At 42.3% G+C, this 11,114-nt stretch overlaps 1 non-coding gene across 1 annotated transcript; it reads left to right on the forward strand.

The window, feature by feature from the left end:
- The first annotated feature begins 6,220 nt into the window (after nt 1-6,220).
- On the forward strand, nt 6,221-6,327 carry LOC130468236 (small nucleolar RNA R71). The gene has a single exon (XR_008928654.1). It is a non-coding gene; the product is annotated as a small nucleolar RNA R71 (small nucleolar RNA).
- The last annotated feature ends 4,787 nt before the right edge of the window (nt 6,328-11,114 follow it).

Genomic DNA, 11,114 nt, shown 5'->3' on the forward strand with positions numbered 1-11,114 from the left:
GGACGGGGTGTTGCACGCTAGATGCGTGCAAATGCTGCATGCTACTGGGATTGAAATCCCCAGTCAACTTTCCCCAAACTGAACTATTAAGATGTCCCTCCCCGGGGGACCTATCATGCTCAACAGATAATCCAAATATTGAACCAAAATATTTAATAGGCATATTAAAATCATTATTCAACAATTGAAAAGAAACTCTAGTGACATCCTTATATCCATTTTTTGTGACATTAAATGAGCCAAGGAATTCAAGAGTAAGATCCCTAAATGTCAACCTAACCATGGAAAACATGTGCTTCATGCCCACCCCATGAAATAATCTCCTAACATCCCTCTCAATACCCATATCATGCAAAGTTTTCTGACAAATAAATCGAGTAGGGACTACCTTCCGAAGCTTGAGGTGTGCAAGACGGGTTTGTTGCTCCTCACTAGTAAGAATCATGTTCGGGAAAGCCGAATCCGGTGCAAACTGAGGTGGTGGTGGTGGACGGCTTGTGGAAGCCTCCTCTTGTCTCCTTGTTGCTCCCGTGCAAGTCCTCTTTGGCCTTGAACCCATTGTTGAAGAGTTTTGAGTTTTTTTGAGATTTTGGTGAAAATTTGTGTTTTTGTGGGGAGTGAGAAAGGGTGAAAATTGTTTGATGGAGGTTGAAGAGGATGTTATGAGGATGATTTTGGTGTGTTGATTGATGAATTTGGGTGAGAGATGAGGGAGATATGGAGGTTTGAAGTTCTTAGGGTTTGGGGTTTAATGGAGTATGTGAGAGAATGAAGAAAATGATTGAGAGGAAAGTGTGAAGGAAAGGGGAGATCCGTGCTCTTTAATTCGTGTTTTCTCCTTTCGCCCGCCGGGCCAACTCCCGCCCGTCGGGCGAAAGGCGACGCTGGCAATGTTTTCGACGCAAGGCCGGTCGGGCGCTCCTCGCCCGTCGGGCGGTGGGCGATCTTGCCATTTTTTCCTTCGACGCGCGCCCGGTCGGGCGCTTCTCGCCCGTCGGGCGGGTGGCGATCAGATACACATCCTCGTAATGAGCCGCCCGTCGGGCGGCAGGCTGCCTGCCGGGCGAAGAGAAATCTTGCGAGTTCTTTCGACACGCGCCCGGTCGGGCGGCCTTCGCCCGACGGGCGAAATGCGAACGTCCTTCTTCCATCATTTTTCTAACTTTTTTCACTTAAGAGCCAATCCTGTACAACATCAAACGCCCAAAGCAGTGAAAATACCCTCTCCTAACCTCTCTAAGGCAAAGAATAAGCTACAAAGCACACAAAATAGAACTACACTATCGAAAGCAATGAAATACGGGTTGCCTCCCGCAAAGCGCTGGTTTATTTCTAGGTCCCGCACGACCTTGTTACCTTGAATATGCAGTCTAGAGGTGGAGGGATTGAGGTGATGGACCTCAACCACTCATACAGTAGCCCCATCATGGTACAACTTCAGACGTTGCCCGTTGACCTTGAATCGTTCACCATTATCATTCTCTACTTCAACAGACCCAAACTTGCTTACCATAGTCACGGTGAACGGCCCAGACCACCTAGACTTAAGTTTTCCAGGAAATAACATAAGCCTAGAGTTAAAAAGTAGAACCTTGTCGCCCACCGCGAACTCTCTATGCAAAATGTGATTGTCGTGCCACTTCTTGGTCTTTTCCTTATAAACCCGGGCACTATCATAGGCTTGTAGTCGGAATTCATCGAGCTCACCCAATTGAAGTAACCGCTTCTCACCGGCTAGCTTTGCATCCATGTTGAGCTGTTTGATTGCCCAATAAGCCTTGTACTCCATTTCTACTGGTAAGCGACATGCCTTTCCATACACCAACCGATACGGGGAGGAACCAATAGGTGTCTTAAAGGCGGTTCTGTATGCCCATAGAGTATCATCTAGCTTATCGCTCCAATCCTTCCTAGACTTCGCCACCACTTTCTCAAGGATAGATTTGATCTCTCGGTTGGAGACCTCAACTTGACCACTCGTCTGAGGGTGGTAGGCTAGCACAGTGCGGTGATAAACCCCATACTTGCGCAGGAGCGCATCCAGATGCTTCTTATGGAAGTGTGACCCTCCATCACTGATCAAAGCGCGCGGAACCCCAAATCTAGGAAAAATTATCTTCTTGAACAGGGAAATGACTGTCTTAGCATCGTTAGTAGGTGAGGCAACGGCTTCCACCCACTTGGACATATAATCTACCGCAACAAGGATATACAAATTACCCTTGGACGATGGGAATGGCCCCATGTAATCAATTCCCCACACATCGAAAACCTCAACCTCAAGAATCCCGTTCTGTGGCATCTCATACCTCCTCGAAATAGTGCCGGGCCTCTGGCACGCATCACAAGCCACAATAAAAGCCTGTGCATCTTTGAACATAGTAGGCCAGTAAAAACCACATTGTGACAACTTAGCGTTAGTCTTTACCGGTCCATGGTGACCACCATAAGGCGAAGAATGACACCTACTGATAATACCTTGGACTTCCCATTCTGGAACGCAACGCTTATACAACCCTTCACCAGTCTCACGAAACAAATAAGGGTCATCCCAGAAATAGAACCGAACATCATGTAGGAATTTCTTCTTCTGTTGATATGTAAGATCGGCCGGAAGAATACCCCCTACAATGTAGTTAGCTAAATCTGCGAACCATGGTGACTGACTGGCAAGTGCAAGTAAGTGATCATCCGGAAATGAGTCATCGATCGGTGTAGGCACTTTACCATCATCGTATCTCAATATAGACAGGTGATCTGCAACAACATTCTCAGCCCCTTTTTTATCGCGAATCTCCAGATCAAACTCTTGTAGCAGTAGTATCCATCGAATAAGCCTGGGCTTGGCTTCCTTCTTTGAGAGAAGATACTTAAGAGCCGCATGGTCAGTATAGACTATCACCTTAGACCCAATCAGATAGGTGCGAAACTTGTCCAAGGCATAGACTATGGCTAGAAGCTCCTTCTCAGTAGTAGCATAATTAACTTGAGCTTCATCTAAGGTCTTACTTGCATAGTAGATGGCATGCAAAACCTTTTCCTTTCTCTGACCTAAAACCGCCCCAACTGCATAGTCACTTGCATCACACATTATCTAGAACGGAAGGTCCCATTCGGGAGAACGAATGATGGGAGCCGAAATCAGTGCCTGTTTGATCCTGTCAAAAGCCTCGAGACAAGCATCAGTAAACACAAACGGGGCATCCTTGAGGAGGAGCTGGGTAAGTTGTTTAACAATTTTAGAAAAATCCTTGATAAAGCGGCGATAAAACCCCGCATGACCAAGAAAACTTCTAACACCCTTCACATTAACTGGAGGGGGTAATTGTTCAATCACTTGGACCTTAGCTCGATCCACCTGAATGCCCTTATCAGATATCAAATGTCCCAAAACCACCCCTTCAGTAACCATGAAATGACACTTTTCCCAGTTCAAGACTAAATTACACTCTTCACATCTTTTCGAGACTTTAGTCAGATTTAGCAAGCAAGAATCAAAAGAAGTACCATAGACGCTAAAATCATCCATAAACACTTCCATGATAGACTCAATAAAATCAGAAAAGATACTCATCATGCAACGATGGAAAGTAGCGGGTGCATTACACAGACCAAAAGGCATCCTACGATATGCAAAGGTACCATAGGGACAGGTGAAGGTGGTCTTTTCCTGGTCGTCTGGATGTATGGGAATTTGAAAGAAACCAGAATAACCATCCAGATAACAGAAAAACTTGTGACAGGCCAGCCTTTCTAACATTTGATCAATGAAGGGAAGGGGAAAATGGTCCTTTTTAGTAGCAACATTAAGACGCCTATAATCAATACACATGCGCCAACCTGTGACTACCCTAGTTGGTATCAACTCATTTTTTTCATTTCTCACCACAGGTTTCCCCCCTTTCTTAGGCACTACCTGAACAGGACTTACCCACTTAGAATCAGACACAGCATATACAATACCCGCATCAAGCAATTTCATAACTTCAGCTTTTACAACATCTTGCATGACAGGGTTCAAACGACGCTGGGGTTGGATGCATGGTTTATGATTTTCATCTAGATGTATCCTATGCATACAAAGGTCAGGGCTAATACCCTTTAAATCATCAATACTATACCCAATGGCCTTTTTGTGCCTTTTCAACACAATAAGAAGTTGGGATAACTGGTCTGCATCAAGTGCAGTACTGACGATCACAGGGCAAAGTTGTTCATCATCTAAAAACGCATATTTAAGGTTAGCAAGAAGAGGCTTAAGTTCGGGTTTCTTTACCTCTTTAACAGGACAAACTGGCCGAACTAACCTCTTCAATTTGGTGCTCTCCCGCTCAGATTCTCCACCATTAAGAGCCAACTCCAGAGCATCGACTTCAGCACTCCAAGAACTGCTATCACTAGCAGAAGACTCACAACAAAGCACTGCCTCCAAGGGATCTCTTTCGAGAACTTGGGAGACGTTATCACGATTAATAAAATCAACTACATCTATACGATAGAATTTTTCTTCCTCTAGCAGGGGACTTTTTAAGGCACTATTCAGATTAAAAGTCACCTTATCATCCCCAACAGACAAAGTCAATTTCCCACTTTTAACATCAATGACCGCCCCGGCCGTGTGAAGAAAGGGTCTACCTAAGATTATGGAAATTTGAGAATCCTCCTGCATGTCTAGTACTACAAAGTCTACAGGTATATAGAATTTACCTACTCTAACAGGGACGTCCTCTAAAACACCTAAGGGGTATTTGACAGAACGGTCGGCCATTTGTAGAGTGATATTAGTAACCTTAAGCTCACCCATATTCAGTTTAGTGCAGACAGACAAAGGCATGACAGACACACTAGCACCTAAATCACATAAAGCCTTATCAATAAATACAGTGCCAATGTTACATGGGATGGAAAAACTCTCGGGGTCTTTAAGTTTAGGTGGAGATTTGTTTTGCAAATAAGCTACAGTCCTCAGTGAAAGCTACAGTCTCTATCTCACAAAAAGCACGTTTCCTGGTCAAAATATCTTTCATGAATTTAGCATAAGCAGGAACCTGTAAAATTAATTCAGTAAAAGGAACCGTTACCTGCAAATTTTTGACCACTTCCAAGAATCTTCCATACTGCTTGTCTAGCTTATTCTTGAGTTGCCGGTTTGGGAAGGGGAGTGCAATAGGTGGTACTTGAATATTTGTCCCCTTCTTAACCTCAGTTGTAGCCTCATTCTCATTGACTACCTTTTCAGCTTCCTTACCATCCATAACTATCTTTGGGATTTCCTCACTGACCAGACCACTAGCAGACACCCCAGAATCAACCTCAACCGGCATAGAAGGACCATCATAATCCCTACCACTCCTGAATGTAATTGCATAGCAGTCTCCCTATTTTCGGGCTGTGAAGGATTGTTGATGTGGGGGTTGGTATGGCTGAAATAGTAGTAGCCATCTGTGCCAACTGTGTATCAATGATCTTGTTGTGAGCAGTAAGAGCACCGATCTTTGCATCCTTTTCACTTAGAGATTTATGCATTTGTAGCATCATGTTTCTCATCTCTACTAGCATAGGGTCAGGCTGTGTGGCTTGAGGTTGTGGTGGTGGAGATGATGTGTGTTGTCTAGGGAACCCAAGTGGTCCACTAGACTGTTGGTTGTAGTTGTTCCGTGGTTGGTAGGATTGTTGATGTGGGGGTTGGTATGGCTGTTGTGGTGGATGTTGGACTTGGTGAGGGTTCTGGATATTGTTGCTCCTGTAGGATAGTAGAGGGTTGTTTTTGTAGCCCTCATTGTAAGAGTTGGAGAATGGGTTATTTTGTTTGTAGGATTGAAATGCATTACACTGTTCAACAGAGCTCCTACATTCCGGTGCATAATGACCAGACATTCCACAACTTTCACAAACAGTAGCAGGTTGGGCACTCATAGCAGCTACACTAGCAGGTTGGGCAGATTGAGTATTGGCTGCTTGCATATTATCAAACTTATAGTGTAAAGCAGTCAATTGGGCAGTTAATTGTTCAATGGAATTTAAATCATGCTTACCACCCCTATTAGATAGACCTCTAGGATTCCCATACTGGGCATTGTGAATGGCTATCTCCTCAATCACCTCCATAGCTCTAGGCACCTCAAGTTGCATGAACCTCCCACTGGCAGCCGAATCTAACAAACATCTAGACTCATTGCCCAGACCATTATAAAACTGCTGAATCAAGAACCAATCTTCCAAACCATGGTGCGGGCACTCTCTTTGCAAATCCTTGAATCTCTCCCAGACCTCGAACAAACTCTCATCTGCTTGTTGTGAGATACCTAATATCTGACCCCTTAGACGAGCTGTTTTCTCAGGTGGAAAATATTTAACATAAAAATCAAGAGCCAAGGACTCCCAATTAGTGATTTTCAAAGCCGCTCGATTCAACCCATTAATCCACAATTTAGCTTTCCCACTCAAAGAGAACGGGAAAAGTATCTCCATAGTCTGTTCCGGAGTCAATCCCTTTTGCTTGATGGTGGAACAATATTGGATGAAGGACTGTATGTGAAGATTCGGATCTTCACCTGGTTCCCCATCGTATTGGCGTCTCTCAATCATGTTAATCAATGCAGGCTCGATCTTGAAGGTCTCAGCTGCAATAGAAGGCATGATTGCCTTTGGTAGCATGGACAGACTTGGCTTAGAATAGTCTGTAAGCCGTGGGGTAGGTGGCGGTAGTAGAGTTTCGTCACCCATCTCTATCTCTGAAACTGAATCTGTATCTGAAGGAAAAAGATCGCCAATATTATGATCATAATCAGAGTAATTCCCACACTGTGCAATGAAAGTTCTTCGTCTACGAAAGGTTCTTTCGGGCTCAGGATCGAATGGAGTAAGATTACTAGTACCTACGGTCCTGGGCATAGACAAAGACTACAAAACAATGTGCGATCCAGTCTCAAGGAACGTGAGTTCCTTGAGTAGTAACAAACAATAATCTAGGATAAGCAATCAACAACAGAAAATAAAACCGTTTCCCCAGCAACGACGCCAAATGTTGACAGGCTAAAGTCGTATAACCTAATAAAAAATAACCTAAGGTCCACTAGCTAGGTAGCAAGGGAAGTCAGGATCGAATCCACAGGGAAACAGGAGTTCTTTCTACTATCAATTAATTAAACTAGACTACTGGGAATAAGAGTTGGTTGATTGATTGTATGATAAGACTATGAACGACAATTAAACGATTATGAATCAATATATTAAGGAATCTAGCGTATAGGTTCACCAACAAATAACAATCCAGGACAACGAACAATCACGATAATCAACAAGGTAATTAATTAAACTAGCATGCTCTCTCGAATCGATACTAATCATAGACTTAGAATAAACGGGCTCTCGCTACGTATTAACTCTAATTCCACCTATTGACACAAGCCTAAACATCAAATTGCATCTCTCGAATCTTAAATTGATATTGCATAACTACCACAATTAAACCTGCGCAAATCTAATTGTATAGTGAAATAAACCAATCAATAGGAATTAATTACAATGCCAACAATCACAATTATTCAATATCCCTTCATATTAATCATGGATCCCCAAACCCTAGAAATTAAGCTACTCAAGCATATTAACAACAAACAAAGCAATTATCATGATTGAAAACATAATTAAGGCAAAACAAAAGATTGAAATAAAGAACAATACCTAATTGAAGAACAATGGCAATTGAAAGCTTGAATTTTTTATTGAAAATAAACTAAGTGTTTTTAACAAATTAGAGAGAAAAACTAAGTGTTTAATACTAGCATATGAGATAATAAGATGTCCTACTAAATTAACAAAGGCTATATTTATAGTTTAGCCCAAAACACAAGAGAAAACCGGAATAAAACTAAAGTAATCCGCGCGCTAAAGGCTCCAGGGTTGTCGTCGCCCGGTCGGGCGGCCAACCGCCCAACGGGCGAGACGCTCGAAAGCCGCCCGACGGGCACAGGTCTGCCCGGCGGGCGGAGGGAGAAACTTTGGAAACCATCTGCACGCGCCCGGTCGGGCGCTCCTCGCCCGTCGGGCGAGTGGAGATCTCTCTTGGCTGCTGCTCTGCTGGGCGCCCGGTGTGCACCGGGCGGATGTCTGCCCGTCGGGCGCCGGGGGACTGGAGATTTCTTTGGCTTGCTCGCCCGGTGGGCGATGGGAGATCTTCCGGGCGAAAAGATAAATATGTCCGCAACACCGAGTCTAACTTCCGGGGCTCAATCATGAACATCTAAGGCTCCCTTAAGTCGACATTAATCGTCCCGAATTCCCTCGGGATCGTGTAGTGGCCTAAATCATCTTGAAACGGGTCTAAAAAGACCAATTTCTCACTAAGTAGTCCTGAAACTCAAGGCACACTCAAATACACAGATTAGTACTAAAAACGGCTCCTAAGAGCTCATTTGACGCATAAAAGTACTGAGGGACGGGGTGAAAACATTATATAAAACCTACATATCAATTATTTAGTGAACTTAATCTAATCGAGTCATACGAAACAACCTATTCATGCAAAGTATACATACATGCATTCAAGCATAATATATATCAAAATGCATAAATAAATGGTGAACTAGTATGGCCCAAAACATCTTGTCTTGAAGCATCCAATCTTCATCACCATCTTGTTAGCTTGTCATCGTCTTGAATCTTCGTTCAAATGCTAACTTAAAGTTCTAAACTTAGAAATACTTGAAAATAATAAATTACATCAAAATTTCCATGGTACGTACACCATATTTAAAACTTTACATTCAAAGATAGAACGGTTCGCAGACCGTCTTTAACTATCCTAAATGGCCATACTAGTCACTTGGACTACCTGCATTACATAAAATATACATTCTATGCATTCACCCATTCGTATGCTAAAACGAATGGCCCATATAATTATGCAAGTATTTACGTGAATTAATTAAAATTCACGTTCACATAAACGCGTCCTAAAAGATTAATCAATTTCCAAATTATTAATCCTTAGACTTTATTCTAATTAAGATTGAATTTAATTAAAATAATGCGACCTACGAAAATAATTAAAAAATAATTATTTCATTTTAATTTCATTTAGTGGCTCCCACTCAAACCAATAATTATTTCGGATAATTAATTATAAAATATTAAATTAAAACTCGCGCCCCAGCCCAAGTAAATAAAATATTAAATTAAATATCCCGTTAGCTCAAAATAATGCAAACATGTCAAGCCCAACGAAATAAACAATTTCAAGAAAAATGTCTAAGTTCATGCTAGGACTAGGCTTGCGCCCAGCCAATCGTAGCGCTTGTGTGTGGCCTACGAGGCACACGAGCAAGCTAGCACACCCCGCTGCCTGGCGCACGCGTCCCCGCAGCTCTGTGCTGACCTGCGCGCTGCGTTGTGCTCGTCGCTGCGCTGCGCGTCGCAAGGCTTCGTGCCCTGCTTTGCTCGCAGCACTCTCAAGCCAAGGCGCCTTCCTTGCTCGCCCTTTCCTCGCCCAGTGCGCGCGCGGCACGTAGCTTGCTTGCTGCTGCCCGCGTCACTGCGGCTCGACACAGGCATGGCAGCCCGCGTGCCTCGTCGAGCCACACGTCCACCCCACCCTTGTGTTCATGCCTTTGGTTCGTACTACGGACCAACTTAATTAAAAAAAAATATTTATTTCACGAACTTTGCATTAATGTTATTTTTCATAAAAAGTTACGATTTTTATTTTCGTAAAACAACGGTTTTTACGATTTACTAAAATTAACAACAATCCAATTTCGTAAAATATTAAATCAAGGCTAACATTATTCAAATTTTAAGAACGAACGAATCAACTAAAAATTTGAACTTTTAAATAATAAATTCCAAAACTTTAAAAATCGTTCTTTAACATTTAAATTTCAGATTTTAATAATTAGGTTTAAGTTCGATTAAAATTAATGAAACCATGCAAAAATTTAATCCAATAATTTATAAAATTAGCTACTGACCCATGAAATTATATTCCCTTTCCCAATTAACCGAATTATTAGATCTAAATTATTTTAAAAAATCAATTAGGGATCTAATATTTACGAATTGGGGAAAAGCAAAATTAGGGTTTATACTTATCGGAAAAATCTAAAATTTTTACCATATATCAAGAATATACCTTGTGACATCGTGTCACAATTTCAAGCAATTCCGAGTTGTTTAGGTCGAACTTTTAATTACTTTCCGACACTTTTAATTTTTATTAAAAAATTTATAAAAATGCCCAAAAAACGACACTTCGAGGCCTGTTTTTGCAAATCCGTTCTCATGAGTTGATCTTAGAAAATCGTTTTCAATCAGATTAGGGTTAGAAAATTAAAAGTCAAAAAAACCGAATCTTTTTTAAATCAGACCTTATTACGCAATTCATCCAATAATCCATAATAAATCCGAAAATTCAACAAAAATTCCCAAAAAATTCGACAACAGCAAAAACAAATAAATCATGCTAAAATATGCTTTGAATACATAGGGCTCATGATACTACTGTAGGGGAATACAGTTAAACATAATAACATGTGCGAAAACAATCCCCAAAGCCAGGAAACATGTATAAAGCACAGATCAAGCATACTTACGTTTGAAGCGTGTTTTCCCTACTAATCTGTCAACGAACACGAACATAGAACTCCACTTGTCGTTCCTCTACTTGGTTCACCGAAACGATCAGATCCGTCTTGATAATCGTAGCTTAAACAATCTATCAAGAGTGTTTGCTTTTGGGAAGAACTCAGTTTAGAGGCATAGAGAGAATTAGGGTTCTCTGAGTGTCTAGGGTTAGAGTAGGATTGAATTATGTTATGGAAAACTTGAGTGTATAGGTTATTATAATAACCTTACTAACCGGCCAAGCCAAAAGGCCATGACCGGCCAGCAAGCCCACGCGACACATACGACAAGCGAGCACGCAGCCAGCTGGGCCATAGGTCGCGCGCTGCTGCTGTTGCGTTGTCGCCTTTGGCCTGCACGCGCACACGCAACCGCTTGGCTTTGGGACAGCGCTGATGTGCTTGTGTTGCTTGCGCACCATGCTCCCATGGGCCTCGAATGCTTCGTGCATTCGGCTCGTGGGCTGCTCTTCGTATTCACGACTAATATCG

Source organism: Spinacia oleracea, chromosome 2, assembly GCF_020520425.1.
Source record: "Spinacia oleracea cultivar Varoflay chromosome 2, BTI_SOV_V1, whole genome shotgun sequence".
NCBI lineage: Eukaryota > Viridiplantae > Streptophyta > Magnoliopsida > Caryophyllales > Amaranthaceae > Spinacia > Spinacia oleracea.